A 16,709-nucleotide genomic window follows, 5' to 3' on the forward strand; every position below is an offset into this window, starting at 1 on the left:
TGTAAATGAATAAATAAATATATGCCTCTACTGGAAGGAAGGAAGGAAGGAAAGAGGAAAAAAGAAAATCCATCCCGAAACTTCTCTCTGGGTCCAAATGGAGGGGCTATTTTTTTCATCTCCTTTTTCAGACCAAGTGCTATAGAAAGAAATTAAGAACTGGGGCGCCTGGGTGTCTCAGTCGGTTAAGTGTCCAACTCTTGATTTCAGCTCAGGTCATGATCTCAGGATCATGAGATCGAGCCCCTCATGGAGCTCCCCGCTCAGCAAGGAGTTGACTTGAGATTCTCTCTCCCTCTCTCTCCTGCCCCTCCCCACCTCAAATAAATAAATAAATCTTTAAAAGAAAAAAAAGAAAGTAACAACCAAGACAAAAACTAAAATTACCCCAGACAGGAAGAACAAGAAGAAGCAAGTCATGTGGAAATCAGGGGTTGTGTGCCCAGCCACGGTCGCCCTTGGTTAATTGCCTGACACACCCTCCTGGCCCAGTTCAGGGATCTGGACCGGGCAGGCCTGACCACGCAAGTGACCTGCCCACTCAAGTAACCTGCCCACCCGCCTTTGGGCGCTCCCATGGCCTCTGCCACTCTCGCACTCAGAATTGGCCACCATGCCCAGGTTGCAACCATGGTAGTGGAAGGAAACTGAGTTGCTCCCTTGCCCTCTGGCCAAGAGCCAGGACTGAGGCTCCCTGATGACAGGGAGTGCTCCCCTGGGCTACTTAAGGCCCTGACTCACCTCTCCCCTGGCAATAGGTGTGGCGCCAGCAGGAACTCTACCAGTAAGGGCCTGGGTGGCCTCCCAAACGGGGACCTGTTCTCCTGTCAGCCTGGGATCCAACAGGAGTACAGTATTCTGCAAAGAGCACATTCAAGGCCTAGAGAATTCGGCCTCCCCATTCTGAAATGTCAGGTGAGTAGAAAGGCTCAGAGGCACAGGAGGGACCGAGCTTTTAACACGCGGATTAGCCCAACTTGGCCGCGCCCAGTGAGTGGGCCTGTACCAAGCACGTCCAGAACTGAACATCTGTCATTGAAGCCGTGGCCTTCCCCTGATTCCTTGACACAGCACTTTGCCAGGTTTCCCGCCACACTTCCGGTCAGGGACAGTCTTTGGAATTTCCCTTGGCTGGGGGTGTGTGCAAGCTTCTGACTGAGTCTTCCCTGATTTATGGGTCTCCTTACCCTGTTCGTCAGTGAGCTCACCAAGCTTGAATTCAAAAATCTTTTTTTGAGAGATTAAACTCTAGGTCACCTTTGCACCACTCTTTCTATATTCCCCAGAGCAGAACTTTCTAGGGGCTCAATTTACGTTGACTGCTACTTTTCTACATATAGCCTGACTCTCTCTTCTTGGCCTAAATCCAGCCAGAACAGAAACTTCTTTCCAAGCCATGCAGCGCAGGAAGGAAATCCTGGGCAGCTATACACTCCTCCCTGCTATATATCTATCTCGTGCTGTGTTGCCAAGACTGTCCCATGTGGCCCCAGTGTGTGTTTGGTGGCATGGGACAGTGCAGGACACGATCTCCTCTCAGGATCCTAAATGTGACTATGACCAAAGGCCTTCTGCTTCTTCCCGTTCAATTTCTCCCAAGTTTTCACCCTTTCTCTGGCCATATGCCCAGAAAAGCAACCTTGGGACCCACTGCCACGCCTCTCCTGGCCCCGCCTCCATGTTTCTTCCCACAATTCCCAGGAACCATAGGGGACCAATGTTGGGCTTTCACTTCCTCTAGGTCATATCTTCCTCCTCAAAAGAAACAGCCTGACCAAGGGGCATTGTCTCTCCATCACAGGGGAACTATTGTGATATGAATTCTCCAGAATCGATTTTTTTGTATCAAGGTATAATTGACATACCTTACATTAGTTTCAGGTGTACAACATAATGATTTGGTATTCGTATATGTTATGAAATGATCACCACAGGAAGTCTCGTTAACATCCATCACCATACAGTTACAAAAAAATTTTCTTGTAATAAGAACGTTTAAGATCTACTCTCTTGGCAACTTTCAAATATGCAAGACAGTATTATTTTTTTTAAAGATTTTATTTATTAATTTGACAGAGAGAGATCACAAGTAGACAAAAAGGCAGGCAGAGAGAGAGATAGAGGGAAGCAGGCTCCCTGCTGAGCAGAGAGCCCGACGCGGGACTCAATCCCAGGACCCCGAGATCATGACCTGAGCTGAAGGCAGCGGCTTAACCCACTGAGCCACCCAGGCACCCCGCAAGACAGTATTATTAACTATAGTCATTATGCTGTACGTTACATCCCTATGACCTATTTATTTTATAACTGGAAAATTGTACCATTTCAGCCACCCACCCCACTTCTGGCAAACACCCATCTATTCTCTGCATCTACAAGCTTGGATTTTTTGTGTGTGTTTTGTTTTGTTTTTTTAGATGCCACATATAAGTAAGATCATACGGTATTTGCCTTTCTCTGACTTATTTCACTTAGCATAATGCCCTTGATCCATCCATGTGGTGGTCACCAATCGCAAGATTTCACTCTCATTCCTTTGTATATATGAACATCACATTTTCTTTGTCCCTTCACCCATTGATGGACACTTGAGTTGCTTCCGCATCTTGGCTGTTATAAATAATGCTGCAATAAACACATAGGTTCATGTATCTTTTCCAATTGGGGTTTTGATTTTCTTCAGATAAATACCCAGAAGTGGAATTGATGGACCCTATGGCAGTTCTGGTTTTCATTTTCTGAGGACCCTCCACACCATTTTCCAGAGTAGCCACACCAATTTACATTCCTAACAATGCACGAGAGTTCCTTCTTCTCCACATCCTCTCCAACACTTGTTATTTCTTGTCTTTTTTAAAAGAATTTATTTGTTTATTTGAGATAGAGCGAGAATGAGCAAGAGAAAGAGAGAGAGAGAGCATGAGGCAGGCAGGGGCAGAGGGAGAGGGGAAAGCAGGCTCCCTGCTGAGCAGGGATTCCCAAGACAGGTCTCCATCCCAGGACCCTGGGATCATGACCTAAGCCAAAGGCAGACGCTTAACCGACTGAGCCACCCAGGCGCCCCTATCAAAGAGATAATAGTCATCCTATCAGGAGTGAGGTGATATCCCACTGTCGTTTCATTTGCATTTCCCTGATGATTAGTGACATTGAGCACCTTCTCAGGTACCTTTTGGTCATCTATATGTTTTCTTTGGAAAAATGTCTATTCAGATCCCTGCCCATTTTTTAACTAGATTGCCTGAGGGGGTTGCTATTGAGTTGTATGAATTCTTTGTTTATTTTGGATACTGGCCCCTTACAAGATACATGATTTACAAATATTTTCCCCATTCAGTAGGGCGCCTTTTCATTTTGTTGACAGTTTCCTTTGTGGTGCGGAAGCTTCTTAGTGCAATATAGTCCTCCTTGTTTATTTTTACAGAGGATTAATTTTTAATTCAGTCAAGAAATGCAGAAAAATCCTTTCCTGCTGCCAACCAAATGGTCCTCAGACTGCCCAAGGAGAAGGTGACCTATACAGAAACGCAAGACGGAAAAGCCCACTTGAATTCTCCAAAGTGTTCCCTCTGTTTCATCTGGATTTTCTCAGTTATTCATGAGGACAACCTCTGGGGGGTAGTTACAATGGTTCTTTGACTTTTCCTGTTAGAAGAGTACAACACAGAGAGGTCACATGACTTGCCCCCTGTCCCAGAGCCAATAGTGGGAGAGCTGGGATTGAAACCAGGTCTGACTGGGGAAGCAGCCATGGTTCCTCCTTTTGTGTGAACAAGCACGTAGGCTTCTCTCTGATTCTACTCTTTCCCTCGTTCTCCATCACATGCCAATTTCCTCTTTGAACCCCGAGTTTGATCTTTCATCTCTAACACCTTGTTAAGCCCCTGGTGCAGACCCTCATGATTCTATTTCTTGATTCCTGCCCTAGCTTTTCAATCAGCCTTTCACAGCCAGTCCTTGGCTATAATATGGGTTTTTTTTAAGATTTTATTTATTTATCTGACAGACAAAGATCACAAGTAGGCAGAGAGGCAGGCAAAGAGAGAGGAAGAAGCAGGCTCCCGGCTGAGCAGGGATTCCCAAGGTGGGGCTCCATCCCAGGACCCTGGGATCATGACCGAGCCAAAGGGAGAGGCTTTAGCCCACTGAGCCACCCAGGTGCCCTTTAGTATGTTCTTACATAGATGGCAGGTTATTTTTCCTAAAACTCTGCTTCATTTTATCCTTAGATTCCTCTTTGGCTCCACATCTCCCACCCCAGTGCTTCCTGCCTGGCACTCAGGGAGGATCCCAGCCCACTCCTCCAAGCCTGTCTTCCCCAATACCCCCCAAGTTCATCCTCAAGCTCAGTTCAAACAGACCCCAAACCACGCCATGCTCAAATCTGTGCCAGCAGATCCTGTCTGTGTAAATCTGTCCATCCTCCAAGGATCAATCCCCTCTCCCCACCCGCAATCCACCTTGACCCAAACTGCCCTCTATCTCCTGAACTTCTTATGCACTCTCTTCCAGGATCACACGGAATGACACTGAAATTGCCCCTTAAGAGGCTCCCATGTTTCCCCAGTGTGACAATGAGCTAGCACTTTGGGGACAGTGACGCCATACACTTTGCCAACCGCTCCCTCCGCAACATTTAGGGCACTTGATAAAAAGGCAGGTGCCCAGGTCCCATCTCAGACTGGCTAAGCCAGAATCTCTGCAGGTGGGCCCAGGCATCTGTATTATTTTTGGTAATAACTTAACCAAGGTGTAATTTACATACCATGAAATTCGCCTTTCTACACTGTACCAGCCAGCGGTTTGTGGCATATTCACAGAGTTTTGCGAACGTCACCACTATCTAATTTTAGAGCGTTTTCATCGCCCCAAAAGGAAATTCCAAACCCTTTAGCAGTCACTCCTCATTCTCCACCCCCCCCCCACATTCCCCCAGCCTCTGACAACCACTAATCTACTTTCTGTCTCTGTGCATTTGCCTGTTCTGGACTTCGCTTGTCCATGGAATCGTACAATACGTGGCCTTGTGTGTCTGACTACTTTCACTCAGCCTCATGTTTTCAAAGTCCATCCATGATGTAGCAGGTATCAAGCCTTCCTTCCTTTCAACGGCCGAATCGTATTTCCCAATGCAGGTCAACCCCATTTTGTTTATCCAAGCATCCGTTCATGGACATTTGGATCTTTTCCTCATTGGGGCTGTTGTGTTTAATGCCGCTGTGAACGTCTGTGTGCAAGTTCTTATGTGAACGTGCGTTTTCACTTCCCTTGGCGAGGTACATAGAAGTGGAACTGCTGGGTCATAGGTTAGCTCTCTGCTTAATCCTTTGAGGCTCTGCCAAACTGTTTTCTACAGCAGCCACACCATGTAACAATCCCGCCAGCAACGGAGGAGGGTTCCAGTTTCCCCATGTCCTTGGCCCGTGGGTCTCTATCACGTTGCACAGGTGCAACTAAGTTTGAGCACCCTGCTCTGAGCTCCAGAAGTCCGACTTGTTTACCTCTCTGAGGTGTGGGGTGGCCCGGGGTTGGATCCCCTTGCACAGAGAGCCCCAGGTTTGGGGACAGCGGGGATGGCATGCTGACGAGGGGGAACGTTACTGAGGAAATAATGGCTCTTGGCAGCCTGGGCGCTGAAACTTGAGGCCCAAGAAACTGAGTGCTTAGAGCGATTTAGGAGGAAGTAGCTGGGGTAGAGGGAGGACAGAGACCGAGCTAGGTCCTGACTCAGCCTTTGAGTTGCCTTTGAGTTGCTGTTTGACCGTGATTGGGTCAGTCAGCCTCCCCCAGCCGGGCTGTGATTGGTCAAGAGAACGAGGATGGTGTCTGCTTCTCACCTCCACCCCCCAAAGGGTGCCGCGAGGTTAAAATTAGCTCATTGAAAGCATCTGGTGCAAGTTCACGGTAACTCCTATGCATTATCATGGTATTATCTCGGTCTTGTCCTTGGCTGGGAATAGGAGGGAGTGGTTGATGGGACGAGCGACGCCACAGTTTTCCGGACTGATGCAGCAGCTCTGATTCTTTCCAAGCCCAACAGCCCTGGTTTAAATCCCTGCCTCCCCTCCCCCCATGGCTCAGATGGACTAAAATAAACAGGAAGTTTCCATTTCACCCAGACCTCACTGAGGCTTGGGTGGCATGTGACTCCTGCTGCCCAGTTCCTTCTCTCTGTGGAAGGATCTTTCAGGCTGGGGTGTGGCTACATTTGTATGCACAACAAAGATACCACCTCCTCCTCCTCCTCCTCCTCCTCCTCCTCCTTCTTCTTTTGCCTCTATGACTTCCTGTCCCGCACTGATTCTAGTGCCTTCCCCCACTCCATACACACTTACACAACATCAAGCGGGCATGAGCCACAATAAAAGGGCTAGAATTCATATCAAAGTCCCACACCAAGGAGCTTGTTGCAAATCCAGATGAGGCGATCTGTGGGGGCAGAGGCTGACAGTTGTTACTCAGAAGCTCAGTCCCCAGGAACAGGAACAGGAAGAGGGTTGTGTTTGTGTTTGATTTTTTTGTTTGTTTTGTTTGTTTGTTTGTTTTGTTTTGTTTTGTTTTGTTTTGTTTTTGAACCAAGTGAAACCTTAGTCCCTTGAGCAACATGAGGCTGTTTGTTTTCTTGCCTTGCCCCTGCACTTGCTCCCTGTGTTGTAGGGGGGAGGAGAGACCCAGCTTTTCTTGGCCCTTGGGCAGAGGTGGGGAGTCTGTTTCCTTTCTGCCGCGCAAAGAACGGCAAATCCCCAAAATGGGCCTACATGGAAATAGTCACTGAGGATAAGCAGCTGTTCCCATCCGACGGTCCTCACATGACAGCCACGGCAGGCCAGCTTTCTCCTGCTTCCTGGAATTGTGTTCCTAAACTGGGGGATAAGCAGATGGTGTAAGTTCATTTGTGGGTTTGGAATGTTAAGGCATGTGTGTGTGTTTTCATAGAAAAATAGAAGAGACAAAATTTTGTCAAGCCTTTGTATATTTCTCACGTCACCTTGTCATCCAGACCTTCAGTCATCTGCTTTCAGACAACCGAATTCCAACCCCTGGAGCCGATGGAGGAGCTCTGTTTCTGACTGAAAGAGTCCAGAATATTCTTGTAAGAGGACTGAGAACTTCCCAGAACTCTGAGAAACCATGAGCAAGGGCATCCTCGCCCCTGCAGAGCCTACTGGGCTACCCTCGAAGAACAGAGGTCACGGAGATGCCTGGGCTCTGTCCCCAGGGCTGTGACCTGGGGATAGGTTTGAGGGAGGACTTTGAACTGAAGGAAGAAATCCCCAGTAAAGATCACAGGGCACCTGCTCTTTGCTCTAGTGTGCCTATGGTCAGCCCTCAAACCTCACCCAGCCCCAGGCGGGGATGGAGGAACAGTGAAAATTGGACTCCAAGAGCATCCAGAAGCTTCGGCCTGAGGCCTGTTCCAGGCCCCGCTCCTTTGAAGCACGAATGGGTTAGAGGTACCTGTCATCACTAGGCACCCTGCCCACCCAGTTTGACGGGTTGGGGGCCACTCCCTCCCCAGCGGCAGTTTCTAGCCTGGCTCCAGCGTCCCCAGCAACCCTCAGACTCCAGGGCACTGTCCAGAATGTTGATGGTTGGAAGAGGACTCTGGAAAAGAACTGGAGCTGAAAAATAACTAACTGGTACCTCCCACTTGGGCCACCCCAACTTCCCTGCCTGGCTGTGTGGAAAGGGGGACGGAGCTTTATTTTCCAGGGACTCAGCTCATGGGCTAATGGTGCAAGCTCCAGAGAGGGAGTGCTGAGAAGGCTGCCCAGAGTTCTCTCAGTCATGCTCTGCTACAAAAGGCAGCGCGATTCTGACCTGCGGGAGGCAGGGCTCAGCGCCAGGAGTCCGTCCCTGAGACTGTTACTCAGGGCTGAGGGGAGAAATAACAGCTCTGCTGTCCTGCGACTGTCATGAAGATAAAAGGAGATGATGTGGGAGAAGCCTCAGAAGTGCTGGAATGTTCTGTAGCCTGATCTAGGTGTGGGTTACCCAGGTGTATATATGGGGCAAAATTCATTGAGCTGGTCACTTCAGATTTATGCATTTGGCTGTCTCTAAATAATATCCATAAAGTACCATAGGCAGGAAAAAGAGCAAAGAATGAGGTAACTGGTGGGCTCCGGCACTTCATACCTGGTCAACCATTTGTCAGCGCGGATTTAAAAACTTTCAGTGAAGGGACGCCTGGCCGGCTCCACCGGTGGCGAATGCGACTCTTGATTCTGGGGTTGTGAGTTAGAGCCCCACGTTGGGCATAAAGATTACTTAATTTAAAAAATAAATAAATAATAAATAACCTTTAAAAATAAAACATAAAATAAATTTTATTTTTTTTTTAAAGATTTTTTATTTTATTTATTTGAGAGAGAGAGACAGTGAGAGAGAGAATGAGCGAGGAGAGGTCAGAGAGCGAAGCAGACTCCCCATGGAGCTGGGAGCCTGATGTGGGACTCGATCCCGGGACTCCAGGATCACGCCCTGAGCCGGAGGCAGTCGTTCAACCAACTGCGCCACCCAGGCGTCCCGAACATAAAATAAATTTTAAAAATAAATAAAAATAGGGGCACCTGGGTGGCTCAGTCATTAAGCATCTGCCTTCAGCTCAGGTCATGATCCCGGAGTCCTGGGATCGAGCCCCGCATGGGGCTCCCTGCTCGGCGGGAGGCCTGCTTCTCCCTCTCCTACTCCCCCTGCTTGTGTTCTCTGTCTCTCTGTCAAATAAATAAATAAATAAAATCTTTTTTAAAAAAAAATAATAATAAATAAATATTTAAAACTTTTAGTGGAACATAACCACTCCCCTGATTTCTAATATCACGGGTTCATTTTGCCTTGTTTTTGAACTTCCTGTAAATGGAATCATACAGTACAGATGTGGGCTTGTTTGCTTTTTTTGGTCAACATTAGGAGATGCATCCGCCTTGTCTAAAGAGCCCATTCATTTGCGTGGCTGTATGGTATTCCACTGTCTGACGACATCATTTACTTCTCTGTTCCACGTCAGTGGCATTGGGGTAGTTTCCGGTTTAGGGTTATTAAGAGGAATGCTGCCATGAACATTTTTGTCCGGGGGCAAATGTATATTTGCATTTCCCTCGGGGGATCTACTCAGGAGTGGGAGTGCTGAGTCAGGGAAAGCATCTGTTCACTTTGGGTAGATACAAACAAAACTCTAAAGGAGCTCATACATCCTCCCCCCTCCCCAAGACTCCTGCATATAGAGCCTTTACTATGGTTCTCCCGAAGCATACCCCTAGAACTGGGGCGCTGGGGACGGTTGTCACCTCAAGGGAGGCTCTCAGTCAGCAGGGAGCCGCCATTACAAAATACCACTGGACCACGTGGCTTCAACACCAGAAATGTTCTCACGGTTCTGGAGGCTGGAAATTGGAGCTCGGGGTGTTGGCTTGGTCAGGTTCTGGTGAGAGTCCCCTTCCTGGCTTGCCGCCTTCTCACAGTGTCCTCACATGATGGAGAGAGAGGGAGCTCTCTGGTGTCTCTTCTTAGTCTTTTTTTTAAACTAGAGTGCCTAGTTGTGTTTTTATTTTGTGTTTATCCTTTTTTAAGATTTTATTTATTTATTTATTTATTGAGAGAGAGAGAGAGAGAGAGAGAGAGAGCGCGGGGGAGGGGCAGAGGAAGACAGAGACTCTCAAGCAGACTCTGCTCTGAGCCCGGGAGCCTGATGCGGGGCTTGATCTCATGATCCTGAGATCATGACCTGAGCTGAAATCAAGAGTATCAGATATAAAAAAATAAATAAAATAAAAAATACAAAATAAATTTAAAAAAAAAGTATCAGATAAAAAAAGTATCTTTTTAAGTAAGCTTCTACACCTGGGTGGCTCCCTCAGTTAAGCATCTGCCTTTGGGCTCCTTGCTCAGCGGGGAGCCTGCTTCCTCCTCCTGCCTGTTGGTCCCGGGCTTGTGCTCTCTTTTTCTGACAAATAAAATCTTAAAAAAAGTGTCAGAGACCGGAAGACACCAGGTGACATAATAGCCACATACAATGTGGAATCTTGGGTTGGATCCTGAAACAGATCAGAAACATTTGTGAAAACACTGGTGACGCTGGGATTAGGTCCATAGCTTGGTGAATAGTGACATAACTAAATGTAGTGTGGAATCTTCGGGGATTGAGCTAGAACCCGTGTGTTTAGCAAAGGTGCCCCCAGAGATTCTATTGTTGTATTGAAAAGACTTGCATTGGGGCAGCTGGGTGGCTCAATGGATTAAAGCCTTTGCTTTCGGCTCGGGTCATGGTCCCAGGGTCCTGGGATCGAGCCCCACATCGGGCTCTCTGCCTGACGGGGAGCCTGCTTCCTCCTCTCTCTCTGCCTGTCTCTTCTGCCTGCTTGTGATCTCTGTCTGTCAAATAAATAAATAAATAAATCTTAAAAAAAGAAAAGACTTGCATTGCAGTGCTGATAAGAGTTGAAGCTTCTTGTGACTCCACGGGGGTTCATCCTATCACTCCTTCTCTACTTTTGTGTTCTTTCGAAAATGCTAGAACCTCAAAGCTCGCTCGGCAATTGTTTCCAAGAGCCAAATACTAGAAAATGGCCCGAATGTCCAGCAATGGCAGAATTCAGTACATTGTGCTATTCACGAATATTACAGAGCAAAGAAAGCTCAAAACCAGGCAAAACCAATATTTAAGGGGTGCCTGGGTGGTTCAGTCAATTAAGCATCTGCCTTCATTCAGCTCAAGGCAGGCAGATCAAGCCCGGTGTTGGGCTCCTTGCTCAGAGGGGAGTCTGCTTCACCTTCTCCCTCTGCTTGTGTTCTCTGTCAAATATATAAATAAAATGTTAGGAAAAAAAAAACTCATAAATGAGCCCATCCTCTGATCCCTAACCCCAGTCCTGGGAATTTATCCTAACGGAATATATTTTTTTAAAGATTTTATTTATTTATTTGACAGAGATCACAAGTAGGCAGAGAGGCAGAGGGGGGTGGGGGGGAAGCAGACTCCCTGCTGAGCAGAGAGCCCGATGCTGGGCTCTATCCCAGGCCCCTGGGATCATGACCCGAGCCAAAGGCAGAGGCTTTAACCCACTGAGCCACGCAGGTGCCCCCTCAGGGAATATTTTTTTATTTTTAATCTTTTTTTTTTTTAAGATTTTATTTATTTATTTGTCAGAGAGAGAGAGGGAGAGAGAGCGAGCAGAGGCAGACAGAGAGGCAGGCAGAGAGGCAGGCAGAGGCAGAGGGAGAAGCAGGCTCCCTGCCAAGCAAGGAGCCCGATGTGGGACTCGATCCCAGGACGCTGGAATCATGACCTGAGCCGAAGGCAGCTGCTTAACCAACTGAGCCACCCAGGCGTTCCCTCAGGGAATATTTTTTAAAAGACTTACCCACCATCCAACTTCACAACTGTCAACTGATTGGGTGATCTCGTTTTGTCTGTACCCTGCCCAACTTCTGCCCCTTGAATTATTCGGAAGCCCATGCCAGACATTGTTTCCTTTCACTGATAAACATGTATCTCTGAAAGGTCAGAAGCCCCCTCACAAAAAGTAATTGCACTACCATTATCACAAAAAAACTCCCACAATTCCTCAACGTCCGGGTGCTTGTGAGAACTTGTGAGACCAATGTCTGACTCACAGAGAAAACTTAAAATCAAGAGCAGTGGTAGTTACTGGTGAGTCACTAGTTCTCAGTGTTTCTGTGCAACGGGCTCACCTCCATCGTAGTGACGCTATAACAACACCGTGTCACCCCAGCCACATTCTCTCCATATTCCGAGAGAGAGAGAAAGTGTGTGTGTGTGTGTGTGTGTGTGTGTGTGTGTGTGTTCTTCTTTAATAGTAAAAATAAAATATAAAGTCGTAAAACAAGAAATTTTGTATTTGCCAAGGGGTCATGCAGATCTCTCATATGATGGAAAATATATGTAAAAATATTTATGTATCATGATTGATTGGAGCTGCCCTTTCCCTCTAGTTTTATAGGTTCATTTGCTTCCCAATATTTTATCTAGAAAAAAATTTAAACCTGCCAAAGAGTTATAAGAATAAACAGCCCAAAGGAAGGAAAGTGAGATGCACAGGGATTTATTTTTCTTATGGACGGAGAGGCATCGGGGAAGACAGCTCAGGCTGGGGTACTGGCATCACAGGGTCATCCGTGATGTAGTTTTGCTCAATCTTTCTACTCCACTATGGTCAGCATATGGTTTTAGTCTTTCTGGTCACAGAACACTTCCTGCACCCCTGGGTGTGAGGCTCCAAGTTCTAGGAAAGAAAAAAAAAATAGCAGATGTGAAAGGTTTTTTATGAGGTTTCCCTTGGAAAGGGCCACCCATCCATCCCAGAGACTTCTACCTACACCTCATTGACCACAATTGAAAGACGAGGCTGCCCTAGAGGAAGGGGGGTTAAGGAGCCAAGGACTCTTAGAGAAGCATGTCCATCCTGAACCCAAGTGGGGTTCTGTTAGGAACGGAGACGGGAAAGGAGTATCTGTCACAGACAGGGAGAGAATAAAAGCAGAGAGGCAGCCACGTTGGGGGTCCAGGTGGAAGGCAGCAGGAAGGGAAGGAAGAGCAGACAGGAGCCATGTTCAGAAACAATGAGCCAATCTCAGATCACAGTAGGAGAGATGTTACAATGAGCCGTCAGGGTGGTGCTGAGCTTCCTGCCCTGGTGGACAAGTGGAAGGATTGGGAGGCAGGGGCAGGGCATTAGTTTTCGTGCCTGTCATGACAGTTTACTATTGGCGATATGTCCAGTGAAGCCGTGGAATCATACAATGGCCCTTTAAATAGACAGCATCTTACTTTCAGGGAGTAAATGTGGTTTGGTGCTACAGATCCTTCCATGGCAGGAAGACAGTATTGGGAGGACAGCCCTTGGCACAGGAGCATCAAGGGAACCACATCTAGTGGCCCCGAGAGAGGGGAAACCCAGCCCTCTGGAAGCTGGCCCTCAGAAGCTGGAAAGGAGGGGGCCAAGAAGAGTCATCAGCTTCAGCAGCTCCTGTTCCCCCTTTCATAGGCAAGAGACTGGCTCAGGGCCCTGTCAGAAATGGCATGTCTTTCCCTGAGGGCTTCCCTGGGACTTTAATTAGAGTCCTTAGCTAAGAATGCCAGGGAGGGCCTCTCTGAAGAGGCGACATTTGGGTGAGACCTGAATGAGCAGGAGACTGCTGTGAGGAGAAAGGAAGTTGTAGCAGAAAGGAGGAACTTGGCACGGCTAAGGGAGGGAAAGGAGGTTGGTATGAGGAGGACCTGTGGCTACAGGGAGGAACCAAGTCAGGTGGTCTTATAAGGCATAACGGAGGCAGGAAGGTCAGGCGAGGAGACTGTTAGAGTAGTTCCAGAAAGAAAGGAAGTTGACTTGGACTTTAGCAGCGGGGGTGGTGAAGTGGCCAGGTTTAGAAGTAGAGCATCTGAGATTTGCAGATGAAGGGAAGGAGAAAAAGAGAAAAAAAAGAATGACTTCCAAGCCTTTGACCTGAGTGAGTGGGTGAACGATCTAGCCATTTAAGGAAATGGGGAAAGGACCCAGAGGAGGTCAGGGAAAGGGAAGGAGAAGGTACAAGTATCTACTGTTATCCACCACCTTTCAGTTCTTTAGTTCAGATGGTGGCAAGTACCCCATTATTTGAATATTATAAAATCTCTTAAAGCTTATGTATATTTATAGTAATTTATATTTAATATAAATTTAGATATATTAATAGAGCTAGGGAGATTAATAAATCTAGGGAGTATGCTTAAGTATAGTAATATATTAAGTATATTAATGAATCTAGGGAGAAAAATACATGTAATCATTTCTGCAAAGGCTAAAAAAGCATGTGACAAGCTCAACACCCATTCTCAATAAAAATTCAAAATTTGAACAGACTGATACCCTCAGTTGATATTATTCTAGCATCATGCTTAATGACAAACACCCAAAGAATTCACAATTCTTATTTTAACATTCTAGTGGAGACACTAACTGAGGCAACTGGACAAGAAAAATGGATCAGAGGTCTAATAGTATAGTTTTAAGGAACAGATAAAATTACTCTATGTATTATTTGAGTGATTTCAGTATATCTTTAATAGGGTATATCTTTAACATAGTGTATCTTTTTTATAGTATATAATATAGTTTGTCTTTCATAAATAGTACCACTTCTGCAATGAAAAAAAAAAATAAAGAAACATAACCTGGCTAGTGCTGCCCTCCCCCAATTTGAGGTCTAATAATTAGAAAGGAGAAAGTAAAACTATTATTATTTGTACATGTATACCTCAAAAAACCAGGAGACTCAACCGAGAAACTACTATAAAAAATGTCAGAATTCAGTAAGGTAGCAGAAAATAAAATATACAAAAATCAACAGCTTTCCTATATATAACTACCAGCTAGAAAATCTAATGAAAGAAGATACCTCATTTATAATAGCAACAAATAACATAAAACACATAGGAATAAATTTCACATGAAATGTGCAAAAATTATACAAAGAAAACTCTGAAACCATTACTGAAGTTACAAAAAGACAACCTGACCAGAGTCATCATATATGTCAATTATCCTTAAGTCACTTTGTAAATCAACACCATTCCAAAAGAACCTGAAAAACTTTTAGAGCTAAACAGATGGACTGTAAATGTTGCTTTTTTTTTTTTTTAAGATTTTATTTATTTATTTGACAGACAGAGATCACAAGTAGGCAGAGACACAGGCAGAGAGAGAGGAGGAAGCTGGCTCCCTGCGGAGCAGAGAGCCAGATGCAGGGCCCGATCCCAGGACCCGATCCCAGGACTCTGGGATCATGACCTGAGCTGAAGGCAGAGGCTTTAACCCACTGAGCCACCCAGGCGCCCCTGTAAATGTTGTTTTTAAGAAATAAAAAAGCCAGGGGTGCCTGGCTGGCTCAGTCAGTGCAGCATACGACTCTTGATCTGGGGGTTGTGAGTTCGACCCCAACACTGGTCGTAGAGGCTACCTAATAAAAAACAATTTTTAAAAACCCTCTGTATTGGGGCTCCTGGGTGGCTCAGTCATTAAGCGTCTGTCCTCAGCTCAGGTTATAATCCCAGGGTCCTGGGATCGAACCCTACATCAGGCTCCCTGCTCAGCAGGAAGCCTGCTTCTCCCTCTCCCAGTCCAGCTGCTTGTGTTCCCTCTCTCGCTGTCTCTCTGTCATATAAATTAATTAAAAAAATTTTTTTAGATCCTTTGTATTGTCAAAAACCAAAACACCATAAGCAACATGAAAACACAAATGGCCAAATGTAAAACAAAAACAAAAACAAAAATTATTTGGCTACTACTATAAGAGCTAATCTTCCTCATATAGAGCTTCTACAAATCAAACACGAGAAACAGACCAATAACGCAAAAGAAAAATCGCCCAAAGATCATTGGGAATGGACAATTAACAGAAAAAGAAATACAAATAGTCTTTTAAATATGGGAAGGTGTTTGAGCTCATTCAGAAGAGAACTATAAAACCATCCAGGTTAAAAAAATAAAAAACAGGATCAATTACATTAGCCAACATAGAAGTTTGCCAACACACTCAAATACGAAACTATGGAAAAAGAAGGACTCTTGTACCTTGTTGATGGCAGTGCACATTGATACAACTCCTGTGGGGAACTTGACCGTATGTGCCCAAATTTCAAAGAATATACTTCTGTGTGTGAAGTTAATCATTCATTGCAGTTATTACTGGAAATAACAAATGACAGAAAACAACCCATCAATAGGACAGTTGCAGAATTACGGTATAGCCACACAATAAGACTATTCTGAGTACACAACTGTAAAAAGGAATGGACTCTATGTAGTGACATGCAAAATTTTCCATTATATATTGTTGAGTAGAAAAAAGGTATGGAACCATATACTGTGCTATCTATTTTTTCCTAAGTGAGCTCTATGCCCAGCATGGGGCTTGAACCCACAACCCTGAGATCAAGAGTCACACGCTCTGCCGACTGAGCCAGCCAGGTGCCTTGTAGCACGCTACCTTTTATGAAAAATTAGGAGAAAATATATTCATAGATGCTTCCCTTTGCATAAAGACCCTCTAGAAGGTTAGACAAGTAAGTAATATGCGGTTACTGGTTGGGATGGGGGCGAGGTGGGAATAAGACTTCATTGCATAACTTCACATATCGGGTGATTCTAAAATAAGTCAATGTATTCTCTAGGTAAAATATTAATTAAAAGACATGGTTCCAGAAAAAAAAAAAAAAAAAAGACGTGGTACCGAAAGCTATGAACACGGATGGAAGCGCAAGCTGGAGAAAGACATGAGATCAAGCCAGGGCTTTGAGATTGGTGATACTAAGGGAATGATCCAGAAGAGAGGGAAATACAGATAATACATTCATAGGTGAGAGACCACCACAGAACAAAGTGGTCGAGAAAAGCAGAGCTAGATAGTCTAAATAAGAGCACGCCATACTTCTTCCACGAGGAGGTAACAGAAGAAAGCATCAAAAGGAACACAAAGTATGAATCTGGGGGCGCCTGGGTGGCTCAGTGGGTTAAAGCCTCTGCCTTCGGCTCAGGTCATGATCCCAGGATCCTGGGATCGAGCCCCGCATCAGGCTCTCTGCTCCGCGGGGAGCCTGCTTCCTCCTCTCTCTGCCTGCCTCTCTGCCTACTTGTGATCTCTCTCTCTGTCAAATAAATAAATAAAATCTTTAAAAAAAAAAATATGAATCTGGCCAGGGGTGATGTCGG

At 45.8% G+C, this 16,709-nt stretch overlaps 1 non-coding gene across 1 annotated transcript; it reads right to left on the reverse strand.

The window, feature by feature from the left end:
- Positions 1-15,897: 15,897 nt before the first annotated feature.
- On the reverse strand, positions 15,898-15,970 carry TRNAK-CUU. Its single transcript has one exon. It is a non-coding gene; the product is annotated as a tRNA-Lys (tRNA).
- Positions 15,971-16,709: the final 739 nt, after the last annotated feature.

The sequence above is a fragment of the Neovison vison genome, chromosome X (genome assembly GCF_020171115.1).
Source record: "Neovison vison isolate M4711 chromosome X, ASM_NN_V1, whole genome shotgun sequence".
Lineage (NCBI taxonomy): Eukaryota > Metazoa > Chordata > Mammalia > Carnivora > Mustelidae > Neogale > Neogale vison.